Below are 12007 nucleotides of genomic sequence, written 5' to 3' on the forward strand. Positions count from 1 at the left end.
CAGCATCTCTACCATGGGCAAAAGCAAGCACTGCATATGTAGGTTTGAATTGCTCTGTTTCATTGAGGAATCTGGAGCTTCAGTGTATCTCCACCCTGGGAATCTGAGGTGGAATAAGAGCTGTTTCCAGAGGTGAAAAGTGCTATGCTCCCCCATATAAATGTTGAAACCGAATCCCCAGGAAGATGGTATAAGAGGTGGAAGCTTTTGGGGGGTAAATGAAATTAGTGCCTTTATAAAAAGGCCTGAGGGAATTCTCACACACCTGCCATGTGAAGAGACCGTAAGAAAATGCAGTCTATGAAGCAGAGAGCCTTAACCAGGTGTCGAGTCAGTTGATGTCTTGAAGTTGGACTTAACAGTCTCCAAAACTGTGACAAATTTCTGTTGCTTACAAATTACCCTAAGGTATTTTGTTATAGCAACAACAGTGGACCAAGATAAGTGTGAAGACAAGATGTCATTCGACAATTTTTCCTGGGACTGAGTTTAATGGAAACATCCTCAGATCTTTTTTTGCTGTCTGATTGACACACCATAGTGTGAATGACTGCTCAGCTTTATCCAGACAACTCTAACCACCAAACCACTCAGAGGTCTCCAAACATATTAGGGCTTTCTATGCTTTAGTGTCTGCTCCTGTCGCTGTCAAAGAAATATGAAAGTTGTCAGAACTAAAATTGAGTCACTGGTGTTTACCATTAAAAAAAAAAAAAAGTAAAGCTAGGAGACTACAAAGGAAGGGTTTTTACCAATGATTGCCTGGTAGTGACTATCACAAAAGATTGCCAGAACCATAAGTGCAAAGGCCACTACAATCTTATACAAAAAGTACTTCTGCCTACCAACTGTTCAACCTTGGATTGATGCCACTCTTGTTATTAATGATTGTGGCTAAGGATTACTGTTTCAAAATATCTGATGTAATCTTTATTTTTTGTCTTTAAAAACTTTTGCTTGCCTCAACCTTCTTTGAATACACCCTTAGTTTACTATTGCATGTGTATTCCCATTGCAGTGCTCTGCTGTTATTGCAATGCTGTTCCAAAATAAGTATTATTTACTGGAGAATCTCTCTGATTTTTAAAACTTTAGTTTGACACTCCTTTTGCCCAAGATGCTTTCTGATAGCCCCCCCCACACACACACACCTGGGTAGTTTTCATAGTTCACAAGATTTCCTTCACATCTTACCTTCTCCCCAGTCACCCGGGAAGGGCTTAGTGCTCTGATCCTTTTGTTCATACTTCCATCAGCTTACTCTCCCCACGTCTATCCTCATTACCTGTAATTTGCTTTCTACACAGTGTGATCATTTTAAATAGAAGTCAGATCATGCCATTCCCTGCCACCTGACTGAATCCAAAACTATGTCTGCATGGCCTTATGTAACATGGTCCTTGACTGCCCGTCCCACCTAATTTTCTACTCCCCCATTCACTTCTCAGCTCCAGCCTCCTTGCTGGAAATACCAAGAAATACCAAGTCATTTCCCATCTCAGAAGCTTTTTGCGTGCTGATCCTTCATCAGGTCTCTACTTGTCTCAGAAAAGCCTTTCTTCCATACTGTAGTTCACAGCATTATCTTTGCAGCATCTAGCACTATTTATCATTATTCTCAATTATATATTTATTCTTTGTCTTTCCTAGAAGGACTTAAATTCCATGAGAACAAAAGACTTTGAATGCATATATTCAATCTAGCTCCTGTCACATATTGCTACAGTGCAGCGGATACTTGTCATATTTATGGTTGCCTATCATCTTTTGAATAACTCCCCTTTATTTAGAACTCAGAATTCCCAGCCTTTTTCTCATTTGGGTTCAAGAATGTTACTTTGGCCTTGTAAGTCAGGTTCATCCATGTGAAACTTAAGTTCAGGTATGAATAACCGGAAAAAGCTGCTACAAAGAGAAACAGAGGCAGCTGGCTTTGTTGGTTTCTCCTTAGTTGCAAGATTCAGTGTCTGATTCAGACAAAAATGGCACTGGAGAGATGTTTCTCATGGAGCCAGTTTTTTACTGGGTTTGTTTATTATTCTTGGAAGCTTAGTCACAGTTCTGAATCTCTGTATTTTCCAGCAATCCAAGAGGTAACCAATATCAACACTATCTTTCTTCCTGCGACATCAGTGACTCAACAGCTTTTCTTTTTCACAACTAAGCATCCTGACTATACAGGATTGTGAATCTTTTTCCTCTAGCAAGCTACAATCTCCATAACATGATTTGCCAGCTGTTTTGTTGGATGCTTAGTGCACAATGGACCATGTCCTCACAAAGCTTATAGTCTAGTAGCAAAATTGATACATACATAGTTATAGCAGACCTAAATGCTATGTCACGTGTCCCAGTGGACTGGATGTACCATTGAAAGCTCTAAAAGGTTTGCCATCACTCTGCTGTGTGGTGGTAATGAGAAAGTACACACTGGAAGAAATATTTGTCTTTATCTTTGTACCGAGAGCCTCACATGCTCCATCATATAGAAGGTGTTTAATTTATATTACGGAATAAATTTTGGGTGGAGATAAATAGAAAAAAATCTTGTGCCTTTCCCCTTCAGAGATGTTCTTTTTCATCCATCTTGTATTGCCTGTATGTCTGTGTCTTTGACTTAGGGCCATCTGAAGGTGGTTCAGGGGTTGGAAAACTTCAATCATTCAATATTTGCAAATTTATTGAATAAATGACATGTACTAGGTGCTGGGAAACAATGAATAACAGCTCCAGCAGCCTCATAAAGAGGCAAAAAACCCTCAGCGATGAGTTTAAAAGTGAGTTGATTTCTATTCACAAAGACAAAAAGTAGAATGGTGGTTACCAGGGAATGGAGGGTGGGGTGGAGAATGAGAAAGGAAATTGTTTAATGTGGAGAGAGTTTTAATATTGCAAGATGAAAAGAGTTATGGAGATGTATGGTGATTATTACACAACAGTGTGAATGTACTTGATGAGGAAGGATAGAAGAAATTAAGATAGGTAGAAAGGAAACAGTAAACTTGTAATTTTAAAATTGTACTTTTAAGAAGACTCCGGGAATGGATATGAGCAAAAATGCATTATACACATTGAACACCCCCAAAAATGTGAAACTAGAGGGCAGGGTGGCTGAAGGCAAGTAAGAAGAGGGTAAAAAGATCAAATTATGTTATACACATGTACAGATGTGCCAAAATGAAACACACTAATCTGTGTACCAGTAAAAGAGTGGAAGGGGAACTGTGGCTTTAGGACACCAGAACACAAAGTTACCCTAAGTTACAATACTTTTTTTTTTTTTTTTTTGGAATTCTAGGCCTGATTTTTCCCTTCCAGGCTTTCTTCTAAATTTCCAAGAGTCTTAAAAGATAGAATAAATCTGTATATTGGGCCATCTGAAACTATATATTCACAAATAAACAGCACTATTAATTGTGTACCATTATCTTTAAACTTGAAACACATGCAATAGTTTGCATTCTAACCTAGCCCACTAATGGATAACTTAACAGATACTACGAATACACATACTAGATCAGTGCTGGCAGACCTTTTAGAGCTTTCAGTGATGCAAACAGCCCTAGATCATTATCTTGAGGAATTCCCAGTAACCATATTAATACTCCCATCTCCAGACCATAAAGTACCTCACCTCTCAAATGCCCACACTCCTTTCTGAGTATGTACTTCTTTATAAATCTGTCTATGGCCCAGACTAGTGCATCCTGAAGTGATTTTCTGTGATGATAGTTTATAAACCCACTTGATGGGTAAGGCAGTTGAGGTCTCTATCTTTTCTCTGTGGGACTGCACTTACCCACAAGAACAATAAAATTTAAAAATATTGATTGGAGGAACAAAGTCAATTACTTTCCACATAGAAATGGCAGAACTTGCTTTTGTTATGATTTACAAAACATACAGAAATTTCATGTTTTCCCAGTGAAATTTGCTTATCCACAGTACATTTTTATTCTTTTTATTCAGGTGATCGTAGAAAGCTCATCTCATTTGCTGTCCCCAGATAGTTACTTCTAGCTATGTATAAATCAGACTTTTAGATAAATCGATATTTCCATGAAGAAAGAATTGGAAGCTGCCTGGCTTTGAGAGGGAGATAGCTGCAAATTAGGCAAAGCTGTGGAAAGATTTAACAAAAGAGTGTAAATTGGCCTGTGTCCATTTCCCTTTTTCTGCCAATTTTCTGTCAACTTAGATTTTAGCAGATCGACAACACAGTATAAACTGTGATGAAATCTTCATGATGAATTTCAGTGATTTAGATGGATTTCAGTGGCTTTACTTTCTTTTCTCTGAGTTCTAGAACCTTCTCCCCTTTTTTGTACATTCTCCTTCTCTTTTTACTTTTCCCATCTTGCTCTTTCATCAGAGTACAAATGTAACTGGCATTGCAAAATGGAACTTTAAAAGTTAGATTTTTTTCCCCTTTGGAGGCAAGTGGCTTTCAAACTTCCAGAGGCCTAAGGCATAAATGGCTCCCCTACCTGTCCACTACCAAGAGGAATGGGCAGAATATTCAGATCCTGGAACCTGGAGGTCAAGCCCAATTTCATTCTCTTAGGCAAGGGAGGGAGAGGTCTGGATCCAGGAAGGGATGAAACTAGTTTTGAAAGGTCTATGCCATTGTATTCTCTCTCACACTGTTCCTTGTTATAAGAGAGCCCAACACACCTGTACATGGGGAGGTGGTAGTTTGAGCAAATAGGCTCTTCTCCTCGGAGCTGGCTTTGAATAAATCTGTTTTTCTTTTACCCATATATGGCCCCTTTGATTTGGTCAGGGAAAGCAGATGAACCTGAGGGTATGAGCCCAACTGGCCAATAACATAAACTGCAGCCGGAGTGTGAATTTAGTTAATTAATCCAAAAGAATCAATTGAATATCCATTTTGTGTTCAATACTGTATAGGATCCTTGATTGAGTAAAGAGCAAAAGTAAAAATAAAACAAAAAATAAATAGAAAACAATGAAGTCCTACACAGTTGGATTTTCCTCTTGAAACAAGAAGGTCAGAAAAGAAAAAGTTCTGGGTGGACTGAAGTTTTAAAGCAATGATTTCTCAAAAAGGAAGAGAAGAGTAGTGCTTGAATCCAAAGGATGAACTGGGTGGGAGGTGGTGATGGGGTGAGTTTTCAGTGTTAATTCTAGGCAGGCTTAGGCCTTGCTACCAGGACAACAGGAAGGTGAGCAGGCTGAATTCACAGTTTTCAACCCCTGTGGGCATAAGGAAGTCCCAGGGCCTTTCTGTTGTTAAGTGTTAGATTTCTTTTCAGCCCCTACTTTGACTCTTATTTCTTCTCTATGCATTACAGGGACTCAGCCTATTTTTCTTTCCTGTTTAAAGCCACTGTCACCTGTCCTGTCCTTTGGGGTTCTTGTTTCTTCAGGACTATATATGGAGCTGATTTAAGTCCTCAGCATTCCTGCTTGCTGCTGCCCCTGAACATGAGCACTTTTCAGAACAAGGATTTCATTATTACTCATAATAGAGAAATTGAAAAAAGATAAACAAGTTATTGTGGGGGAAGTTTGAAAAAGAAAAAGAAAAGAGGAAATAACATTTTTAGTCCCTTCTCAGTATTTCCTGTCTTTCATCTTTCATCTGGGAATGGAGGAGTAGGCTTACCATTCATTCAATGAAGAGAAGTTTGAGCAGCTGACAACACACAGACACATCCTGATAACTAGCAATGTGTTGTGCCAAGAAAACAGCAATAAGCTGGAGAGCAATTGGGTGGCACTTTAGAATGCATAGTTATGAACTCCTTTATAGCAGGCAGCAGTTAAAATGAGCCCTTAAAAGGAGCCATGTGAAACCTAGGGGAAAGTACATGTCAACCAGCTGGGTGTGTTGGGGGAACAGGAAGTCTGTGAGCCTGAACCTTGGTGAACAAGCTCAGCAATGTGTAAAATGAGGTCTGGGGCTTTTCAGATGGGGATTTTAAGGCTTTAAAAAAATAGATGGTGGGTGGGTGGACTGGGAATGTAGCTCAGTGGTAGCACTCCTGCATAGAATGCATGAAGATGAAGATGACACCAGCTGACATAGAGTGGAAAAAAAATAGAAAGAGGATGAGTGCTTAGGAGGCCATTATTCAAGGCTTGGACTAGTGTAGAGGTAGTGAAAGTGGAAGAAATGTATGTATTTTCAGTGTGGATTGAGAGTAAGTCAGTTGAATACTGTGGTTGAAGGATAGACAAATTAAGGTTAAATTTTTGTTTTGTTTTTTTTGGTACCGGGGATTGAACTCGGGTCCTTGCGCTTGCACAGCAGGCAGCAAAACCACTGAGCTAATTCCCTGGCCCAAGGTTAAATTTTTGTGGCATGCCTAAGTGGCTCCAAATCCCATATCACACTTTAAAAATTTTATCTTTCTGTCCTTCTTTTATAACTGAGTATCTCATAGCAGCCTCCATCAAGAATGCATACAGAGGGCTGGGGATGTAGTTCAGTGGTGGCAAACCTGCCTAGCAAGAGCAAGGTCCTGAGTTCAATCCCTGGTATAGGGGAGCAGGGGGGATGCATACAGATATAGGCAACATTAAAGAGTTTCAGTGGTCCTCTATTGATATCTACAGAGTCAAGGGGTACTAAGCAGTAGTGAAGTAGATTAGGGCTGGGGCAAACCAGGTAACTAACTTGGCAGATGCCAATGGTTGTTGTGTCAATGGTCATAAAAACCCATGACTGACAAGTTGAGCAAGATATTTTCTAAAAATAGAGGACCTGTGCAGAACGTGGGACCCAAAATGACATCAGGCTTACAGCTGAGCATGGTGCACCAGTTAGAAAAGTGCTATTTTCAGCTGGGTGTGGCAGCACACACCTATAATCCCAGCACTCAGCAGGTTGAGGCAGGAGAATCATTGTGAGTTGGAGGCCAGCCTGAACTACATAGCAAGAGCCTGTCTTTAAAAAAAAAAGTGCTATTTTCAATCCCTCATTTGAATCAGGCACTGTTTGTCGAACCAGTCAGAAGATTGCTCTTTTCAATCCTTATTTTCATGTGGGTGCAACCAATCAAGACACTGTTCCTGACCCTTCACTTGTATCTCATGGGAAACCAAGTGTATTTTTCAACAGGACAGTTTATTCCTGGTGTGACACCAAGTAAGTTTTTTTTAGGACAAATGTCCCAATGTCTTATTTGCATGACAGGGAAGCCAACTTGGGACATAAAAGACTCTTTTCCCTTTATCCTCAGAGCCACTGTGGGCCTTTTTGCCAGCCCACTCTCGTCCTGTAGAGCACATCTCTTTTTCCCTTCAGTAAATGTACATCTTCACTTCCTTTTCTGTGTGTCTTGTTCAATTTTTTGTTCAGGACACCAAGGACCTGGAAAGAAGCTCCATGGGACCCATCGTCTGGTAATAGTAGAGGTTATCGCTGAGTGCTGTGACCTAAGTCTATCTCATATAAAAGTGCACTTCAAGTGTTATTTGGGAAAGAGCAAAATGAGAAATAATTAAACAGAGTCATCGTAGTGCTAGGCAAATAAATTCTTTCTACAAGTCTTCTCTATAAAACAGAACATGATTTTAATGTGGGTAAGGATTGATAAAGATAATATGTATGGAAAACAACACAAAATGGTAGGAAAGTCAGATTTTTCACGCAAATTTATACAGAAAAGTGGAGAGAGCAATTAAATCTTCTCTTAATGACAAAAAGATGTAACTTGTGATAGAGAGCTCTGAGCAAATTCCAGAGGTCAATGTATATAGTTTCAAGGGTCAGACAGCCCATGACTTCACATTGTAAAATTGAAAGGTCAGACCATTTTTATTAGGCCTATTAACGTGGTCAAGATGACACCCTAAAAAAGGGAAAGTGGGTAGCCCTTGACCTCTCCAAAGAAAATGTCATCATTTTACCCTTATAGTTGCCATATATTTCCCCAAAGACCTTTCATGTAACCTACTCTAAATAAAATGATTTCATTATTAAGTGTAAAGAAAATAAGAGAAAGAACATCACAGTGCTACTGGCCACTTGGGTTTATACCCTTAGGTTCATTTGCCACTGACCAAATCAAAGGAAGCATAATGCAGTATTTTGGTAAAAAGGAAAAAGGATTTATTTAAAGCTAGCTCTAAGGAGATGGAGGAGCCTATTTGGCTCAAATCACAATTTCATTGTGTACGGGCAGGTAAGGGTCTTTTATAGTAAGGAACAGAGGGAAGGGGGAACACAGAGATAATGCAGATCTCACACTGCTTTATCACTCCCAGCCATCTTCAGCTTCTTGACTCCTTTCTTGTGGAAGGGAAAGTAGGTTTCTGTCTTCTGGGGCAGGTGTCTGTTTATTCTGTCACTGCTTTTGGGCTGAGGAGAGGAGGGGGTGTTGGTTATGTGCTCAGCAGGGGGAAGCTTAGAGCAGTTGCTTATCTCTAAAAGAAATAAATCTAACTTTTAAAGTTCAATTTTGCAGTGTTGGTTACAATAGCGTAAACGTTTGTGATCTCCTACCTCCTCTCTTTAGCCCCAACACCTATCACCTTCCAAGAAAGGGGCTAAATCTACTAATTCCCTTCATGGGAATTTGTGATACAGAATTAGGGGAGAAATGAAGTGAGCTCAAGTAAGAAGAACAAATGCTAAGATGTTGCAAAGGACTGTGATTTACTAGCAGAAAGGAAGAAAAAATAGAAGTTGAAGGAAAGAGGAAGCAAAGCAAAGATAAGAATCACAAGGGATCAAGTTCAGACAGAATTTTGATTGGAGATTTTGAGAAGCAATGAAAATAATCAAATTACTGGGCTGGGGATTTAGCTCAGTGGTTCCGCAGCCTGCCTTGAAAGTTCAAGGTCCTGAGTTTGGTCCCAGGTGCGAAAAAAAAAAGAATCAAATTACTTTTAAATGCTTATTTTTTGTGTGTGCTGAGGATCAGACCCAGGGCCTACACATCCCAGACAAATGTTCCACTACTGAGCCACATCCCCAGCCCAAAATGTTTTTGATTACTAGGTTTCTTGAAAGGTGAAGCTCTACCAAAACTGGGTCCACCGGGTCAGGTTGAATTATCGCTTACAGAGATCCTGAGGCCTACTAACCTTGAAGATGGTATGAAATCAATAGAGATAGTCCAGAATTTCTTTACTGAGTACCTACTGTATTTGCAGCATTCTATGATACATGGAAGAAGAAACAATATGTGGTCATGGCTCTGAAGCTCTGATATTTAGATAAATTATACTTTCCCATGCGGAAGGGTAGTAATAACATACCATCAAAAGGGATGTCACAAGATGATGAAGGCTGTCAAGTTGGCAGGGAGTAATAATTAAATGTATTTGGGTGCTTTCTAGAACTTAATATCCATTTTTCTTATTCTATTTTTAAACTTACTCTCAAAATTGTAATAATTTTCTTAAGCTTTAAGATTCTAGAATTCTAACCATATGTACCAAACAAAACCACCATCTCTCAAAAAAGAAAAGACCAGAAAAAGGTGATCGGAGGTTAGTAGTCATTTTTCAGGTTGATTGGTCTATAGGTGATTTTTTTTTTCTTTTCACTTTTCTGAATTTTCTAATTTTTCTAAAACAGTGTGTATTCCATCTCAAGAAATTTATTTTAAAAAGTGTTCATTTGGAATTGAACATCTAATAATGACTTAAACCCAAGTTTCCATGACTACTCTATAATTAGATATCAGGCTAAAGACAGGTATGATTTAATTTTCTCTTAGAGCTTCAGCCTGAGGAAACAAGAACAAAGGAAAACAAGATTCTCTCCGTGATGGACAGAAAAATCCAAACTTAGCCAAATTCTGTCTCCTAAATATATCATGTAATCTATTTTCCAATGGCCTAGTCTTTGTTGCTGCCATTTGCTTGATTATTTGAATTAAACCTTAATGGAGTTAATCTTGGAAAGAAGTCTGTATTGGGAGTTGAGGTACCTGGTTTCTGACATCTGCTATATAACTGACTTTCTGTGTATATAGCTAAGCTATCTAACTGATTTTGTCCTTGGTTTCTGTATCTTAAATCTAGGAATTGACATGCATTGCTAATGGGGATGTAAAATGATGCAGCTACTGGGGAAATCAGTTTGGTGGTCCTTCAAAAATTAAATATAGAATTAAAATATGTATTAGTCAGCTTTCCCATTGCTGGGACATAATATCTGACACCACAATTTGTAAGAGGAGAGGTTTAATTTGGCTTGGGGTTTAGAGTTTCAGTCCATGATCACCTGGCTCCAAGGCAGAAATGGCCCTGTGGGAGGGCAAGGTGGAGGAAAGCTGCTCACCTCATGGCAGCCAGGAAGCAGAGAGGAAGCAGGAAGGATTTGGGGTGGGAGATATATCCTCCAAGGTTGTGCCCCCAATGACACCCCTCTTCTAACCAGGCCCCACCTTCTAATAGCACATTTAGCTGTGAACTTATTAATAGATTAATCCTCTGATAAATATAGTGCTTTCATGATCCAATTACCTTTTAAAAGCCTACCTCAAGAAAAGCCTCAGCTCTGAACACGTGAGACTTTTGGGGAACATTCTAGATCTAAACTATAACATCACATTTACTGGCAATTCTACTCCTACCAAAAGAATAGAAACCAGGGATCTGACACTCAAACCAATACTTGTACACAAAAGCTCAATATCCAAAAAGTAGAAACAACCCAAGTGTCCATCAACAAATAAATGGATAATCAAAATGTGTTCATGTACAATAGAATATTATTCAGCTATAAAAAAGAATGAAGCACTATACATGCTACAACATGGATAAACCTTCAAAAAATCATGCTAAGTGAAATAAGCAAGACACAAAAGGAAGAAATTAAATCATTCCATTTATGTGAGATACATACAATAGGCAAAGTAATAGGGACAAAAAATAGATTGGAGATTACCAGGAACTGGGGAGATAGGAGAGAGACATTATAGCTTAATGGTCACAAAGCTTCTGTGGGAAGGTGAAAACTTTGGGAAATAGCTAGTAGTGATGGCACACAACGCTGTGAGTGTAATTAATATCACAGAATTGTACACTTGAAATTGGTTAAAATGGCAAATTATGTATTGTATATGTAACCACAATAAAATTAAATTTAATTAGATATTTCTACACTGTATTTGAACTCAAATATTCTATAATACCATAGTCAAAGGGCTAAGGGAAGAAGGAACTAATCTGGGTCTTAAAGGATATGCTAGAATTTGTGTACTAGACTGTGAAGATGTTAAAACCCGAAAATGACAAATGGGGAGGCTGCAGGCCAAATGCAGCTGTGATATGTGTTTTTGTTTGACTTTTGCAGAGTTTACCAACACAGCATTTGGGATTTAAAAAAATTAGTTGATAAAACTCTAAGACCTGGGGGTGGTGATATAAGAGTTCTGATTTCTATATCTCTTGAAACAATGAAAAGTCTGGTCATACCAAACCTAGCCTCCTAGTTGGACTCATGCAACAGCTGGTCCCTTTAGGCAGAATTTGAATGCTCCATAAAATCCCTCTGGTACTTTATTGTCTTATTTGCAGGTGGCCTCATTACTTTCTGGAATTTGCACGTGATTTTGTGGTCCCTGGCATATGATCAGGTGAATTGTTTGAGAGCCCTATTCCTGGGTTGTCAATTTCTTTAACGTGTTAAAGATTTTTTTCTTTTAGTTCCTTTCTTGCCTTATCTCAAATAGGAAAATGACTATTCTGTGCTACACATAAGGTTTCAGATTTCTCAAACCTACGCAAATACATGTGAGTAATTTTGTTAGCAGAGTTCTAAGGAATAGAGATTTTTTTGTGCATGCAGCTTCTGAAGTTGGATCACTGTTTCCTACAACATTTAAACATTTTATAACTACTTTTAAGACCTTTAATTTTATTGGTTTTATTTTTCATTTCAAAAAGAGTCAAAAGTACCACATTGTTGCAGAATTTAAGAGACTGGAGAGACCAATGGGTGAAACAGGAGGATTTATTTAGGTGCAAATGGCCCAGTGGGCTTGTATCCAAAGGCTGAGACTGGACAAAGAAGAGGCTCTAG

The sequence above is a fragment of the Heterocephalus glaber genome, unplaced genomic scaffold (genome assembly GCF_053883595.1).
Source record: "Heterocephalus glaber isolate CG9 unplaced genomic scaffold, H.glaber_assembly_v1.0 deba00001429, whole genome shotgun sequence".
Classification (NCBI taxonomy): Eukaryota; Metazoa; Chordata; class Mammalia; order Rodentia; family Bathyergidae; genus Heterocephalus; species Heterocephalus glaber.